We start from the raw sequence: 18,242 nt of genomic DNA on the forward strand, positions 1-18,242 counted from the left end.
CTCTGAACCCGGACCCACTTCCCCTCTTCCTGTCCCTTCTGTGGGCTTTGTGATAAGGCACCCTAAGTCAGCTGTCACACTGTTTTCTCTCCCTGCAAATACAGACCCAGGGCGTGCACTCTGCCGGCTAGCTCTCCAGCTGCTTCCAGCTCCCCCTCTGCCCACAGCTCTTTAATTGCTGCATTCCAACAAATTAGCCATGTGACAGAAGATTATTTTTAACTTCAATAGAGCAGCTCCCCCTCTCTAATATATTATGCTTGGCCCACATCCCCTGGTGAAAAGGGCACACCATCGGCTACTTCTGAGAACTTTTAATTACTCCGATTGTTTGCAAAACTCTTTCAGAAGCTTGGGGGGAAAAATGCATTTTTTCTCCTGCCCTAGTCCTCTCCTTGCCCCAAGTTTCTGGTTTGCTGTTTAATGGAAGTTGAAGGCTAGAGTAGCCTGAGGGCTTACTGGCTTTTAACAGGTCTTCCCAAGTCCACTGGGGGACCGTGCCAACCATTCTCCATAGGAGAATTTTATTTTTAAAGAATTTTTGATATTTTTTATTAGAGAATTTGAAAGTTTACAGAAAAATCATGCCTAAAATACAGAGTTCCCATATACCACCCTATTATGGACACCTTGCATTAGTGCGATTTATTTGTTATAATCATGCAAGAACATTTTTATAATTGTACTGTTAACTAAAGTCCATCATTTACAATAGGGTTCACTGGTTTTGTTGTACACTCCTATGTTGTTGTTTTTTACATTTTTTATACTAACATACATATAACCTAAAACTTCCCTTTTAACCACATTCAAATATATAATTCAGTTCTGTTAATGACATTCACAATGTTGTGCTACCATCACCATCATCCATGACCAAAACTTTTCCATGATCTCAAATAGAAACTCTGTATAATTTAAGCATTAATTCTCCATTCCCTGCCCCCACCTCAGCCCCTGGTAACCTATGTTCTAGATTCTGACTTTACTTTTATTATTTTAAAAATTTTTTAAAAATTAAAGTTAATAGATCACAAGGAAAGTTACATTAAAAAACATTTTAAAAAACCAGGAAATATAAGAGGTTCCCATATAACCCACCCCCAACCCCCCACCACATCATTTTTGTAAACTGTATTTTTTTGAAGATATATACATCACACAAAAAAATGTTAAACTAAAAAATATGAGGTTCCTGTATACAGGATTTTTTTTAAGTGCAGAGCTGCCTGGGAAGATGAAGGGAGGGCGGTTCCAGAGGGACAGAGACCCCAGCCCCGATCCCTCACTGAGTCCAAGGAGATGGCGGGACTTTCTGGTGGTGGGGCCGGCCGGGGTGGGGCAGGGGCAGCGCCAGCAGGACTGAGCGCCAAGCGACTCCCAGGTCTTGGGACTCACCAGGGGAATCGGGGCTGTTGAGCCAGACACCGAGGCTGAGCTTCCTTCTACCTTCAAGTCCTCCACACCACACACGAGAGCATCCTCGTCCCCACCGCACGGACCAGAAACCCTGCTCCAATTTTTCTGAATTCCCTAAGCCCCAGCTGCTTCTCCAGGCCAGGAGGCCGTGTGGGAAGGGTGCCTGAAGATGATGGAGACTGTCTCGCCCACCACCACTGAGGAAGGTAGAGATGGAGTCACATTCGAGTTTGAGTTCCCCCTAAATTGAGAAACGTGCCATTTCTGACTCCTGAGTTTTGCAAACAGTCTGTGTAGGCTCTACCACTTGGCGGGTCGTTCTAGTCATTCTCTATGCTATACATTTGTCCACACAGTAAATTATGAAAAGACTGTGTGTGTGTGTGCGTGCTTGTGAGTGGGTGTGGTTGTGTAAGAGGGGAGGAAGGTGTCCCAGGCAGCGGGACCAGTATGCAGCAGTCTCTGCTCGTGGGGGCGGAAAAGCGAGGTGTGTGCGAGGAATTGGTTAAAAGGCCAGAGGGGCTGGAGCCTGCAGACAGCACGGTGCTATTGCTCCACAGCCCTGCTCTTTCAAGTCTGTAAAACTGAGATACATTTCGTATAAAATATAATGTGTACATTTTAGTGTACAGGTCAATTTAGTGTACAGGTCAACGAGTTTTGACAATTATAAACACTCGTGCAACTACAATCCCAAATCAAGATATAGAACATTTCCATCTTCTACTCTTTTCCAGGCAATCCCCTCCCACCCCCAGGCAACTGCTGTACTGATTCCTATCACCACAGATTAGTTTCGTTTGTTCCTGATTTAACAGCATATCAATGCAAGGTTTACTCTTTGGGGCCTGGCTTCTTTGCTTCAACATTATGGTTTTGAGATTTCCCTATTATGGGTTTAACTCAACTGCCATAGATCCCAGTTAACGCAATTTAGACATGGTAAAGTGCTTTGGGTTAAAACAAGTTGGCAGGGAAGCTGATGTGGCTTAAGAGGTTGGGCATCCGCCTACCACATGGGAGGTCCCGGGTTCAGTTCCCAGTGCCTCCTAAAGAAAACAAGCAAGACAGTGACAGGCTGGTATGGCAAGATGACACAACAAGGAAACACAATGAGAGACACGGCAAGCAGGGAGCAGAGGTGGCTCAAAAAGAAGATGAGCAGACACAGAAAGCATGCAGATAGCATGTGCACACAGTGGGGGTGGGGAGAAATAAATAAAATACATCTTTACAAAAAAAAGAATTGGCAAAGGGAAATGGGGAGTTATTGCTTAATGGTTACAGGGTTTCTATTTGGGGAGATACAAAACATGGGTAACTGGGGAGCAGATGTAGCTCAGTGGTTGAGCACCTGCTCCCCATGTGTGAGATCCTGGGTTCAATCCCTGGTACTTCCTTAAAAAAATAAAAGTAATTGGTGATGGTGGTGATGGTAGGACAACACTGTGAATATAATTAATGTTCCTGGAGTGCACATATAAAAATGGTCAAAATGGCAGCATTTTATATTATATATGTCACCACCATAGAAAGGGAATAGGGAAAGAGGAACTGTTATTGAGTAAAAAAAGACTTAAGAGACTTAACAACCAAATGTCACTTGACATTTGTTTGGATTCAGATTCCAACAAACCTATGGTAGAAAAACATTTTTCTGAAACTACTGGGGAAAAGTCACTATGGACCAGGTATATTATAAACTGTTTTTGAATATATTAGGTGTGACAGTGGAACGGTACTAAGGTTTAAGTTTTCAGAGACGCATGCTAAAGAATTTTGAGTGAAATGACATGATATCTGAGATTTGCTGTAAAATGCTCTAGTCAAAAGACTAGACTATTTTATTGCAAGGGCAATAAAATAAGATTGGCAAATGTTAAAAAGAAGGAGGAAGGAAGCAGATGTGGCTCAAGTGATTGAGCTCCCACCTACCACATGGAAGGTCCCTCATTTGTTTCCTGGTGCCTCCCAAAGAAGACAACGAGCTGGTGTGATGGGCAGGCAAGGCAAGCTGACTCAACAAGAGACACAACAAGAAAAACATAATGAGAGACACAGCAAAGCAGAGAGTGGAGATTCCCAGTGCTGAGTAAAGAAGATGAGCAAGACAGTGAGCTGACACGACAGGCAGGCACGGCAAGTTGATACGAGAAGATGATGCAACAAGAGATACAAGAAGAAAAACACAGTGAGAGACATAACAAAGCAGGGAACAGAGGTGGCTCAAGTGATTAGGCATCAGAGGTCCTAGGTTTGGTTCCCAGTGCCTGCTAAAGAAACAAGGAAGACGAATAAACATAGCAAGTACAAAAATGAGGGGGTGGGGAGAAATAAATAAATCTTAAAAAAAAAAAAAGGATAAGGAAGAGGAGTAGTAGGAGGAAAAAGAGTGGCAGCAGGGAAAGAAGGCAAAATGCACCTCACCCTTTGACCCACCCAGTCTACTTTAAGGAATTTCTCTTGGAGGTACTCGCACATGTGTACGTGATGTTTGTAGAATATACGTGGCAGCATTATTTGTCATAGCCGAGGAGAAGATTCATCAATAAGGATCTGATTAAATAAATCACAATATATCCAGACAATGGAACACTACACCATTGTGAAAAAATGAAGAGTTTCCTCATGTATTGAAATGGGATGATGATCTCCAAAGGAAAAAAAGCAAGATGCAGAACAGACTTTGTCCTGATTAACTTATTCAACAAATATTTATTGAACACCTAGTATGTGTCAGGTGCTTCTCTTAAGTGCTGAAGATACAACAGGATATAAAATAAAGTCCCAGGCATGGGACAGAAAATAAATGAAAAAAAAAAATTTGTAGAATGTATTATCATTAATATAAAATAAAAGAATAAAAGAGGGGAGAAATAAAGCATAAATGTGTTATTTTAAATATGTATAAAATACCTACCTCAGGTAAGATACACCAGAAAAGGGAAAGGGAACTGGGGAACTGAGGAACACAGATAGGGGAACGACTTTCACTTTATGCTCTTTGTATCTTCTGAATTTTTAAATCATGTGACTGTATTACCTAATCCAAATATAATGGGAATAATTACAATAATTTTTGAAGTTGGAAGACGTGTTTGGCAGTATTTCCAGGCACCTGGGCCCCGGATTGTGGGAAACGCCCCACCGTTTTTCAATCCGGGCAGGAGGAAAGGGCTATTCTCCAGCTGTCACTCACTATAGTCATGAACCGAAGCCAGCTAGTAAGATAAAAGAGGCACCGAGACGACAGAAGGAAATAAAATCAGTCTTGAGGCACATATATTTCATGGGTATTTATAAAAGGCTTATGCAGCTCCTTCCTAAACTTGAATTAATGTCAAGAGAGAATCATTTCAGGAAATGCGAGTTCCTCTCCTGAAACTTTTTTTTGGCTATCCCATTCTGGTATGAGGCGCATATTGCCAAGCTCATTTGAGGGAACATCTGTGTGTTAGGGGGGTGGGAGAGGCATAATAAAGAGATCATCTGATACTGAACTTGACATCACCCATCTTTTTTTTCCAGCTGCCTTTGGGTTGTCCATTTATTTGGTTGTTTGGGGGAGGAAGGTTTATAAAAGGTTTATGATTTATTATTTGGGTTTATTCATATGACATGTGAGTGGCATGTGGAAGGGGAGCCTGCCTGAAATCTGTACTCTTTGTGAATGTTTATATTCCAGAAGATTCTCAGAGCTGTTGGATGATGGCTCTATGATTACTGAATCCTTGTGGTCTCCAGTCAACTAAATTGGAAAAAAAAATTAACCTTGAATAGTAAGTTATAACTATTCATCATTATTTCACAATATATTACCCCTCTTAAAAATCCTATTATTTTTTTCTTATATTTTTGTTAACTTTTAATTAGTAGGAATTAGAAATACATTTATTCTTTTTTGAAAAATTAGAATGTTGCAGATAAAGTTTTGGTCCTCTTTAATCACTTCTCACAATCTCAGTTCCTTTCTCCTTTGCCCAATGATAAGGACTTCTAGGAGTTTTGAGGGTGTCCTAATTGACTTTTAAGCATAGTGTACTCATACAAAATATATAGCATTTGTACACGTATGTGTTTTAAATAAGCATATTATACTTTTAAAAAAGATTTATTTATTTCTCTCCCTTCCTCCCCTCAGTTGTCTGCTCTCTGTGTCCATTCACTGTGTGTTCTTCTGTGACCGCTTCTATCCCTATCAGCAGCACCGGGAATCTGTGTTTCTTTTCATTGGGTCATCTTGTTGTTGTGTCAGCTCTCCCTGCGGGCGGCACCATTCCTGGGCAGGCTGCACTTTCTTTCGCGCTGGGTGGCTCTACTTATGGGGCGCACTCCTTGCGCGTGGGGCTCTCCTGTGCGGGGGACACCCCTGTGTGGCACAGCACTCCTTGTACACATGAGCACTGCGCATGGGCCAGCTCCACACGGGTCAAGGAGGCCCAGGGTTTGAACCACGTGGTAGGCAGATGCCCTATCCATTGGGCCAAGTCCGCTTCCCCATATTATACTTTATACTTATTATTCTGCCGCTTGATTTTTTGATTCAGTAATGTAATCTTGAACTCTATATGGTTATTATATATCCAGTTTATTCTTTTCAACGTTTGCATAGTATTCCATAGTATTTGGCTATTTCTCTTTTAATAAACATTTAGATTAATTCCAATTTTCTCTTTTATAAATAATCCTTTAGAGTAAACATCCTTGTACATTTTTGACATGCACATATTTGAGTTTTCCTATAGTATATACTTAGAAGCTACACATTATTATTTTCCAAAACATTGTATATGGTCGTTGCAGAAAAATGAGCAACTATATACAACCAAAAAGAAAAGAGTAAAAATCACATATAGTTTTGCCATCCATATAATGACTACCAGAATTTTGGTGTGACTTTACATATATTATTCTGGGCCTACTGTTTTTTGTTTTTATCCGCCCCCCCTTGCGGCTTTTATATTTTTGCTTGCTGTTTGCTCTCTGTGTCCATTTGCTGTGCATTCTTCTGTATCTGTATTTATTATTTTATTTATTTCCTTCCCCCCCTCTCTTGCGGCTTGCTTGCTATCTGGTCTTTCTGTACATTTGCGGCGTGCTCTTCTGTGTTTTTTTGCTTGTCTCCCTTCTTTTTATTTGTTGCGTCACCTTGCTGAGTAGCCTCTCCGTGGTGCTCCCGGGCTGAGCGGCACTCTGTGGCACCCGGGCCTGCCTTCACAAGGAGACCCCGGGACATGAACCCAGGGCCTCCCGTGTGGTAGGCGGGAGCCCAACTGATTGAGCCACAGCCGCTTTCCTTGGCCTACTGTTTTGTAACCTGCCTTTTTCACTGTTGATGATTTTTTTTTAATAAGAGAAGTTGTAGGTTTGCAGAAAAATCATGCAGAATATACAGAGTTCCTCTCTACCCCCCTATTGTTAACATTAGTGCAGTACATTTGTTACAAATGATGAAAGAATATTATGATTATTGTACTATTAACTATAGTCCATGGTTTACATTAGGGCTCACTGTATCTACAGTCCTATGGCTTGTTTTTTCTTTTTAATTTTAATTTTAGTAACATATACACAACCTAAATTCCCCCATTTACTGCATTCAAATACATAATTCAGTGCTGCTAATTACTCACAATGTTGTGCTACATTACCCCACCCATTACCAAAACTCTCCTTGATAATTTCATTTTTATTGATTCCATAGTGTTCCATCAAATATGCTCTACTCCCATTAGTTTTACATCTAATCTTTTGCTGAGGTAAGCTATTTTTAAAGCTAAATGTTGTGAACCACCCACTTCTTTAAGGTTCAATTTGAACTCCACTACGTCTGTAAAGACAGTATACCCTCCCTCCTTATTATGGTTCTAATCAAATCAGAGCTGTTATTCCTAGTTGTGCATGGTTCTGTCTTGAACCCTAGCTTTGCACAGAGCAGACACTTTAGGGATGGTTGCTGACTTTAATTATAATTTATTATTTCTATTTCTTCTATAGCATTTTTCGAATGCCTTATTTCTCAAACTTTGTTGTATTCTCAAAATAAAGGAAGCATATACTTTTTAGGTGTTTTACCCTGGATAATTATTGATAGTAATAATAATAAAAGCCATCATATATTGAGTACCTACTATATGCCAGACACTTACAGATGCTTTACAAACCTTATGTCTAATCCCCCACAAAATCTCATAGAAAAGACTAGTATTTCCATTTTACAGATGAGAAATTTCTAGCTCAAAAAGCTAAGAAGGGAAATGGATTTGGCTCAACTGATAGAGCGTCCGCCGACCACATGGGAGGTCCAGGGTTCAAACCCAGGGCCTCCTGACCCGTGTGGTGAGCTGGCCCACGTGCAGTTCTGATGTGTGCAAGGAGTGCCATGCCACATAGGGGTGTCCCCTGCGTAGGGGAGCCCCACGTGCAAGGAGTGTGCCCCGTAAGGAGAGCCGCCCCGTGCAAAATAAGTACAGCCTGCCTAGGAGTGGCACTGCACACATGGAGAGCTGATGCAACAAAAAGAGACACAGATTCCTGGTGCTGCTGACAAGAAAGCAAGTGGACACAGAAGAACACACAGCAAATGGACACAGAGAGCAGACAACGGTGGGAGGGGAGGGGCAGAAAGGGGGGAGAAATTTTAAAAATAAAAAAGCTAAGGAGGGTACAGATATAGCTCAAGTGGTTGAGCACCTGCTTCCCATGTATGAGGTCTTGGGTTCAATTTCTGTACCCCCTAAAAACAAACAAGTAAATTAAAAAAACAACTCTCACTGGGGAGCAGATGTAACTCAGTGGTCGAGTGCCTGTTTCCTGTGTACAAGGTCCTGGGTTCAATCCCTGTTACCTCATAAAATAAATAAATAAAAATTTTAAAAAGCTAAGGAGGGAAACAGACTTGGCCCAGTGGTTAGGGCGTCCGTCTACCATATGGGAGGTCCGCGGTTCAAACCCCGGGCCTCCTTGACCCGTATGGAGCTGGCCCATGCTCAGTGCTGATGCGCGCAAGGAGTGCCCTGCCACGCAGGGGTGTCCCCGCGTAGGGGAGCCCCACATGCAAGGAGTGCGCCTGTGAGGAGAGCTGCCCAGCACGAAAGAAAGTGCAGCCTGCCCAGGAATGGCGCCGCACACACTTCCCATGCCGCTGACGACAACAGAAGCGGACAAAGAAACAAGACGCAGCAAAGAGACACAGAGAACAGACAACTGGCGGAGGAGGGGGAATTAAATAAATAAATAAATCTTTAAAAAAAAAAAAAAAGCTAAGGAGCTTGATCAAGGACACTCAAATCTCAGCAATTCTGAAATATGTATCCTTCCGACTCCCTCTCCATGGTGTGAACCTACATTGGTATGTGTAGTTCAGCATTAGAATATTCTGCTTCTAGAATATTCTAGAAATTCTAGAATATGTCAAAAGGATTTCTTTTTCTCTTTGGGCTGCCTGAGTAAGAAGCTAAAAATAGAGATATCTCCTCACTACTCTTTCCCTCTGCTAAACCAGCCCATTACCTGTTCTTCTGCAATTCCTGGAGACTAGAAGATGTCAAGTGCTTTGTTTCTATACAGATATGGATATCCTCCAAAAGTAGCATGTTGGAGCCTGCTCATACTGGCATGTGAGAGCCAGTTATGCACCTTTCTTTCCAACTCTTCATTCAGTGATGTCACTTTGATAGCCTGAAATAATCCATCGTGGGAGTACAAATATTGCTAATCAGAACTGCCTCCAAACCAAAGAGCAGCTAGTTAGATGTTATCAGCACCCAATGCACACACAACTATTAAAGAGCAATAAATACTTCACAAGAGGATGATTATTTTCTTCAGGATCATTTAAAGAGAGCTTCAAGGTAGGTTCTTTCTGTTTGGACCGAGTGTGATGGAGTACTGCAACTCACTGGTTCTCAAACCTGGCTGCACATTGGAATCACTTAGGGAGTTTAAAAAATACTGATGCCTCTGTTTCATCCCAAGAGATTCTGATTTAATTGGTATGGAGTAATGTTGACATAGAAAATTGTGAAAGGGTTATTACAGTGATTCTAATATACAGCACAGTGTGAGAACCACTTGTCTAACTGATATAGGACTGTATTAGTCAGGGTTCTCTAGGGAAACAGAATCAACAAGAGATATCTGTCGATAGTATGCGATTTTGTAAGAGTCTCACGCAGCCGTGGGGATGCACAAGTCCAGGTTCCGCAGGCAGGCTGCAACCAGGGGCTGCAATGAAAGTCCAATGAAGGTTCTCGATGAGTTCTGGGAGATGTTGGCTGTCCAAAGACGAGCTGGGAAATTCTCTTTCAATGCTAGAATCACTTCCCCTTTTAAGGAATTCAACTGATTGGGTTAAGCGTCACTCACTGCTAATGGCAATCTCCCTGATGGATGTAATCGTGATCAGCTAGCTATGATTTACCACTGCCGTAAAGTCAATGGTGACTGAAGTCCATAAATGCCCTTGTATTACACTTAGCCCAGTGCTTGCTTGGCCAAACAACTGGGCACAATTACCTGGCCGAGTTGACACAATAGCCTAACCATCACAAGGACCCTGAATTTTGGGGTTGTGTGTGTGTGTGTGTATGTTTAATGGCTGACTACTTGCCTTAACAAATGTTGTTATTTGCCTTTCAGGGAAGATTGCATTTTAGCAAGAATACTTCCATGGATTTTTGGATTGTGCAAATAAAAAACCAATATGCAACCACAGAATAGAGTCTGAGGACTTATCATAGAAGAGTTGTCTTTAGCATGGGCATGTTGCAGGTCTGTAGATGATATAGCCCGAAAATGGGGATTGAGGGACAACTGATTGAAAATATCTCTAGGCTAAGGAGAGTGAGGGCTGATTAAAAAAACCCTTGTGGAAGGTTAAGGCTGGGGCACTCCAGGACTGTGCTATCCAACACAGAAGCTGCTAGGTAAATTAATTAAAATTAAATTGAATTAAAAATTCAGTTCCTCAGTCACAGGAGACATATTCCAAGTGCTCAATAGCCATGTATAACTAGTGGGTACCATATCGGGCAGTGCAGATAGAGAATACTTCTATCATTGCAGAAAGTTCTTTGGAAAAATGCTAGTACAGAAATTCTTTTACACGGCCTTATCTAGTAACCAGTTTTAACTTTTCTTTCCGGAAAAGTAATTACTTCTCTTATTACCAAGCCTTCAACAAAAGGTTGTAAAATAGTAATAACAAGTAACAATTATTGACAATGAAGCATCGGTCAGTTTTTCTGGTTTCAGACATCAGATTTCACAGTTACTATTTTAAATACAAAGGTACTTCTTAAGGGATTAGGAGAGCTCACAGAAGAAATAGACTCTGGCCTAAACACCAAGGAATGACTTCCAAAATTATTCTGTGGAATTGGATGGCCAAGCAAGCTTCCGGCTCTGCACAGTTCAGAAGCTTCAGACTTGCGGCGCTGCCTCCTGAACTGCTGGTTCCAGAATCACACTGCCTTTGCCACGATCAGCACCAGCAAAATGGATGCTTCATACTCTGCCTCTCCCTCCACATAACTCATAGTTTTAAGTTAAAGTTTTACACAAGGTGTATCTAAACCACAAACAGAACCCTAGCTGCAAAGGAGCTTGAAAAATATACTATTTAGCTTCTCAGCCTCTGCAGTCCACGAAGCAAGCCAGAAAGAGGTTGGAATGAGTTTTGGGCAAATCAGCCTATAGTATCTGCCACACTTGCCATGTGCCAAGTCTAATCAACATGCATGATCTCATTTCTTTCTTACAAGAACTTTATGAGGAAGGGACTATAATGATCACCATTTCACAGACGAGGAAACTACAGTCCATGGTGGGCACACCATGTAGTCTTTGTCGTGCTTTGGGAAGTCAAGAGGGTCCTCTGTCCACTCCTGTAGAGAAGCCGCGTGAAGACGGGAAAGGACAGCTGCCTGGGGAGGCTGAGATGGAAGAAGAATAACCCACAGAGAAGAAAGCCTCAGTCCCAAGGTGACAAGGGGCAGCTAGAGTTAATTTGAGAACTTAAAAGTAGTGGCTGCTGCATGAATTCATGCCAGACAGATTCTGGAGGCCTGCTCTCCATCAAACCACGCTGCCCCCAAAGCGAAGAACCAGAACTTAAAGACACATAGCAAAGACTTAAGGACACTCGCCTGTTTGCATTCCAACAACCCACAGCTGCAGCTGTGGCACAGAGCACAGCGCAAAAGTGAAGCACTCCAGCAGCGAGGGCTTGCAGGAGGAAGGCTCTCCCTCGGGTTTTGAGACGTGTTCGCTAGTGGGTGGCTCTGAAGAGGGTTACAGATGAAAGAGCTCACATGCTTTCATGCCAAGCGTCAGATGCTGAAAGGGGCAGCCAGTGTAGCGTATCAAAGCAATGTCCTTGACTGGGGATGAAGGAGGAGAGTCAGTGTTGGGGAGAAAACAATAAATAAGCTATTAGGGAAGGGAATTGCTCGCAGGATGAGATCATGTGAAACCTTTCCTGTGATTATAGTTTCATTACAATAATCGTAATGTATTGAATTTAGGATGCATTGAAATATACTTTGGCGCAGAATGAAAATCTCAGATGGTGGACCCTGGAAATTTTCTAACACCCCACGTGACTCTCAAGCTTAATATATTAGAGAGACCTGTCTTGATTTGCCGGCCACATGGGCCATTCCTGGTCTCAGCTCCCCTTCCCTGTGACCTAGCCCACACATCTGGTGGTGCATGAGGACTGGGACACCTTTGAAACATCATTCTTTCCTGGAGATCTAGCAGGATCAAAAGATAACCATTTTGAGGGGTAGGGGGGTAGATAAATCTCAAGGAAATGTTGGTGCTGGGGAATTCAGAATAGTTTGGGAAAGGGGAGTCTCTATCCTAGAAATGTGCTTGAAAGTAAGATTCTTGTTTTGCTTGAGCTTTATTGAACTACATTATTAACTGACATTATTAACAAGGCTTTCCATCTACCAGGTCCTATGCTAAGCACTGTATCATTTAACTTTCACTGTGGTCACCTGCCTTTGAGGCTGTTGGTATCCCCATTCTACAGATTAATAAACTGAGACTTAGTGGTCCCATAGCCAAGAACTGGACTCCACAGCCCATGGACTTAACTATCCCACTGTGCTGTCTTGACTTCTCCCTCAAATTTGTATTTCCCTGTTCTTTTTTTCACACAGTGTTATGTTAGTTTGTCTCCTCCCCACCCCTCAAAAGACTAGAAGGGTCTTAAGTACAGTGATCAATTCCAATTCATCTTTGGACAGCCTTTCCCTCAGCACCTGGCAGAAACTAGGACATAGTGAGTGGTTAATATATGTGAGCTAGACAGAGTTTTCTGACACAATAACCTTGGGTAAATGTTATAAGGGGGAAAAAAAGTAACTTTAACAGTATATAAAGAATTAACTGTAAAAAAAACCCCACTATTGTTGGGGCATCAAGAACAGCTGGGAGGGAAACGGACTTTGGCCCAGTGGTTAGGGCGTCCGTCTACCACATGGGAGGTCCGCGGTTCAAACCCCGGGCCTCCTTGACCCGTGTGGAGCTGGCCCATGCGCAGTGCTGATGTGCGCAAGGAGTGCCCTGCCACGCAGGGGTGTCCCCCGCGCAAGGAGTGCACCCGTGAGGAAAGCCGCCCAGCATGAAAAGAAAGAGCAGCCTGCCCAGGAATGGCGCCGCCCACACTTTCAGTGCCGCTGATGACAACAGAAGCGGACAAAGAAACAAGACGCAGCAAATAGACACCAAGAACAACCAACCAGGGGAGGGGGGAAATTAAATAAATAAATAAATCTTTAAAAAAAAAAAAAAAAAAGAACAGCTGGGAAAATCTGTAACCCAGGAGCTTAAATATATATATTTTATTTAATTTTTTAAAAAGATTTTATTTTTTATATCTCCCTCCCTCCCTGCCAGTTGTCTGCTCTCTATGTCCATTTGCTGTATGTTTTCTGTGTCCTCTTGTATTCTTGTCAGTAGCACTGGGAAACTGTGTTTCTTTTTGTTGCATCATCTTGCTGCCGTCAGCTCTCCATGTGTGCAGTGCCACTCCTTGGCAGTATGCACTTTTTTCGCGCAGGGCAACTCTCCTTACGGGGCGCATTCCTTGCACGTGGGGCTCCTCTATGCGGGGGACACCCCTGTATGGCATGGCACTCCTTGTGCGCATCAGCACTGTGCGTGGGCCAGCTCACCACATGGGATAGGAGGTCCCGGGTTTAAACCCTGGACCTCCCATGTGGTAGGCGTATGCTCTATCAGTTGAACCAAATCTGCTTCCCTATATATATTTTATAAAAGCAGTAGGAGGGTGGATTTTAGAAGGAGCCCTACATCTTGCTAGAGTAGTCAGCAGCCCTCTGACTGTTTCAGGCCCATCTTATTGAGAAAGACCCAACAGCAAGAACAGAGACTTGTGGTTAAATGTTAACTCATTTTTATTTCTCTACAACTGCCTGTTGTTTAATTTGGCCAATCCAGTGAAGATTCTTTCCTAAGCCTCTGTGTAATTTTTGAACACCAGATCAATGACCTTTATACACATTTTTGGAGTGGGTTAGTTCTTTCTCCAACAGTGAACTGAATAAATGCCAACACTCTCCCTCTTCAAAAAAAAGCATGTTGATCTACATTAAAGATAAACGGGTAATAATTCATCCTAAGCTAAGGGTTGTAAAGCAGATTCTTTGATAAGCCAAATAATTTCAGAGGGCACTGGGGCTTGTTTCTTCCCTGTGTTGATTTAGATTTCTAAAGCCTTAGAATTTTAGATCTGGAAAGAGATGTTTTTAAAATTACCTTGTCAAACTCTGATTTTATGGATGAGAAGACCGTGCGCTCCAGTGAGGGAAAAGGCAGTTTAGACTCATGGATGGATACTAATGAAGAGTGAGCTATGTAGGAAATGTTTTGTCACAACAATTCCTACAATATTTTAAGCTTTCTCAGGTTACTGCTTTTCTGTTTCCTTTATGACCTGGTGATCCAAATACAGCATTTGGGCCTGGAATTGGAAATCTGGGAAAACTAATCCTCAGTTTTGTAAGGAGTCAGATATTTGAGAATTGCTGCTGCCCCCTGCTGGAAGTATAAAATCTCACAGGCTCTCAAGGTGATACGGCGTTTTTAAAAGTTTAAAAAATAATAATAAAAGTGATATTTCCTTACGTAAAAAAGTTTTAAGCAGCATGAAAGGGTATAAAGAGAAAAGCAAAAGTTCTCTTCCCTCAATCCCAATTTCCTGTGGTAATCATTGTTAATTTTCTAAACATTCTACACTTTTTCTATTTATATACAGTTATATACATTAAAATGTATATCATTTTTATATAAAATAGTACAGTTCTATAGACACTGTTTTGTAACTTGTTTTTCTCTTAATTTCTTTTATTTCTTTTAATAGATAATACATTTGGAGACTTCCTAAAATTTTTTTTAAAATAGTGGGTCTTGAACATCTTTTCAAAGCAGTTTATCCAAAACTTCATTCCTTTTGATGGGGGTATACTGTTCCATTGCTTGGATGCACCACAAATTTTTGACTCAGTGCTCTTTTGATGGATTAAAACATAAATCTCTGTAAGAGTAAGGACTTCATTATTTTGTTGTTGTCCACGCTATCTGCAGGAATTGTTTAATGAACAAAAGAACATTTGCCTGGTTTCAAGTATTTCCTTATTTCAAAAATGCTGTCTTGAATATCCTAGTGCATTTATTTATTCTGGGGCCTAGAATAACGTCTAGGAGGAATTGCAGGCTGAAATTGCAGAGGTGAATTTTAACTTTTGATAAGCCCACACTGGTACTTTTGATGAAGAACGCATCCAGTTATTTAGTAATTCTATCACTTGCATACCTGGCTGGGCATCAAGATTCAAATCTCCCAGGGAATTTAATAAAAAATACGGTAGCACCTTTCTGCATCCTTTCTATTTATTCAAATTCAACAGGTGGCAGAGGGGACAATCTGCATGTTGAACAGCCGCCCCCACCCAGGTGATTCCTCTGCACACTCAAGATTGGGAACGGCCACATAATCTATTTCTTTCTAAGCAGCAGCAGAATGGGATATGCTCCTATATACTAATCTCAATGTGGTCACACATTCGCTATTCAACCGGTGCTTCTCAAGGGCCTACTGTGTGCCAACCCTGCACATCCTCTCTCAGAGGCACGACTGCACAGGAGGTGTGGTCAGCACGATTTCACCGTTCCCATGGGTGGTGGTGATGGGGGATGAGCAGTGCATTTGTTGGTTTACCTACTGGAAGGTGGCTGGGGTTTGGGGAGGGGAAAGTGTGGAGGTAAAATTTAGGAATCCTGCAGCACTAAAGAAAAAGGAATAAAAAGGCCCGGCCCTGTCCTCACTAACATGAATGTTGTCTGACAAACATGGAGCCAGTACACCTTCTAGGTCTTCTTAGGTGACTGCAACTAGGGATCCGTTCCCACAACCTAGAGTGTGGGGCAACGCATAGTCCTTTCCTTCTGGGAGCTTCCAAAACAGATAAGATATATGGCAGGTGCAACACCGGGCAATGTGTCATGGACAGCCAGCAGATCTAGACTGCAGTCATGAAGAGAGATGACAGATTGCACCACCATTCACCACCTAGTCGGAGGTCACGGCCCCTGGGTGCTCTACCTGGCAGTTCCTGCCCCATATACTCCATGGCAATTTAAACATACCAGCAACGGAAAACAATCCATTGCGACTGCTTACAGAGGCTTACCGTGTTAGTCCCTCTTTTAGCTGCTGTACTGTGTGACCCCATTTGATTCTCCCAATGGTGCAAGGAACTCAGAGAGGTTAAGTAAGTATGAGTTAAAGCCACACAATTTGTTTTTGTCTGAACACTTTCTAAAAGAATTCTGAAAAATTATGTATCCCTAGAGGCAGGCCCACATGTAAATGGACACAGTTTATAACAAAGGTGGCACTACAGAGAGTCAGAAAAGGGATCTTTTTAATAAACGGGGATGGGATAGCTGGATATCCATATGGGAAAAAAATAAAACTGGACCTTACCATATACAAACATCAAATTTAAGTAGATAAAAGACCGAAAAGGCAAAACTACAACTTTTTAGAAGATCATATAGGAAATTATCTTCACAACTTCTGAATAGTAAAGGATTTTTTAAACAAGTCACTAACAACATGATAAAGGAAAAGAATGATAGATTCAACTATACTAAAGTTACAAAGTTTGGGTTCATAAAAATACTCCTAAAAGCATATAAAAATAAACCAAAGTGTGAAAGAAGATATTTGCAACAAATATAACCATATACTTACCAGAGTGCTGCAATATTAAGCTGTGAAGGATATGACAGAAATGTTAAATGGTGTAATCACTTTGGAAAACAGTTTGGCATCTTTCTGTGTATTATGGTTCATTTAAAATATTTTTTAAAAAGAAACTGCCACGTAAAAATGTGTATCTAAAGTTTTCATCTTAATTTTTGTTTTTTTCCCTTGAACAGGAATGTTCACAGCAGCGTTATTCATAATAGTCCTAAACTGGAAACAGCCCAAAAGTCTTTCAACAGGAGAAGGGATAAATAAGTTGTGGATTTGCATACAATGAAACACTACTTAGCCAAAAAAAGAGGAATGAACTTCTGATAACCTAAAAACTTAGATGAATTGCAAAAACATTTTGGGTAAAAGAAGCCAGACACAAAGAATAACTACTATATGATTGTTTATATGAAGTTTAAGAACAGATAAAACTTAATCTAAGATGATAGAAATTAGAACAGCGGTTACAGGGTGGGGTTGGGTGGGTTAGGGCAGGCACTGACTTGAGAGGGAACAGGGCTCTCTGGGGTGACATACTATGTGTTTAAATAGATGTAAAGGATGTAATTTCTAGTATATTGCAACATTAACACTTTAAAATAAAGTTAAAATAAAACTTATATCAGTGTCATAAATATATCCAAGGAAATATAATACCACAGTGATTTTATATCCCACCATCATCCATCTAAACCTAAAAAAGATACAGATACAATTAATGAATGGATGAACAAAATGTGGCATATACCTACAATGGAATATGATTCAGTAGTAAAAAGGAATGTAGTTCTGACACATGCTACAGCATGGGTTAACCTGGAAAGCATTATGATAAGAGAAAGAAGCCAAACACAAAAGGATATTGAATGATTCCACTTACATGAAATTTCCTAGAAGAGGCAAATTCATAGAGACAGAAGTAGATTAGAAGTTACCAGGGGAAGAGGGGTTGGGGAGTCTGCTTAATGAGTAAAGCTTTTCTGTTTGAGTGATGAAAATTTTTGGAACTAGATAGTGGTGATGGTTGCACAACACTATGAATGCAATTAATGCCACTTAAAAATAGTAAATTTGCAAGTCTCCTGTTATATATATTTTACCATGCAAAAATTACGATATAGACAAACCCTTCACTAATAGGCATACTTTTTAAAAATTTATTTTCAAGGCTATAGCTCAACTGCTGAGTTACATTGGCTCCCCCAAGTTGGTTTTTTCATTTGTTTCATTTGTTTGTTTTGAGGAGGTACGGGAGATCGAACCCAGGACCTCGTACATGGGAAGCAGGTGCTCAGTCACTCGAGCTACATCTGCTCTTCTCAAGATCAGTTTTAAAAAAGATTACACATGAAAGTTGAGCCCTCCCTTGAAAAGACTTCATGCATCCCCAAAATATATGTAATCTCAGTTGAAGATCTCTGGTTTAGAAGATGGTAGAGAATGGAATTCTAACCCAAATATGTCTGACTCCCAGATCTAGATTCTTTCAGCTGCCCCATAAAAACCTAGTCTTTAACAATTAGGC

Source organism: Dasypus novemcinctus, chromosome 18 (assembly GCF_030445035.2).
Source record: "Dasypus novemcinctus isolate mDasNov1 chromosome 18, mDasNov1.1.hap2, whole genome shotgun sequence".
In the NCBI taxonomy this organism is placed as follows: domain Eukaryota; kingdom Metazoa; phylum Chordata; class Mammalia; order Cingulata; family Dasypodidae; genus Dasypus; species Dasypus novemcinctus.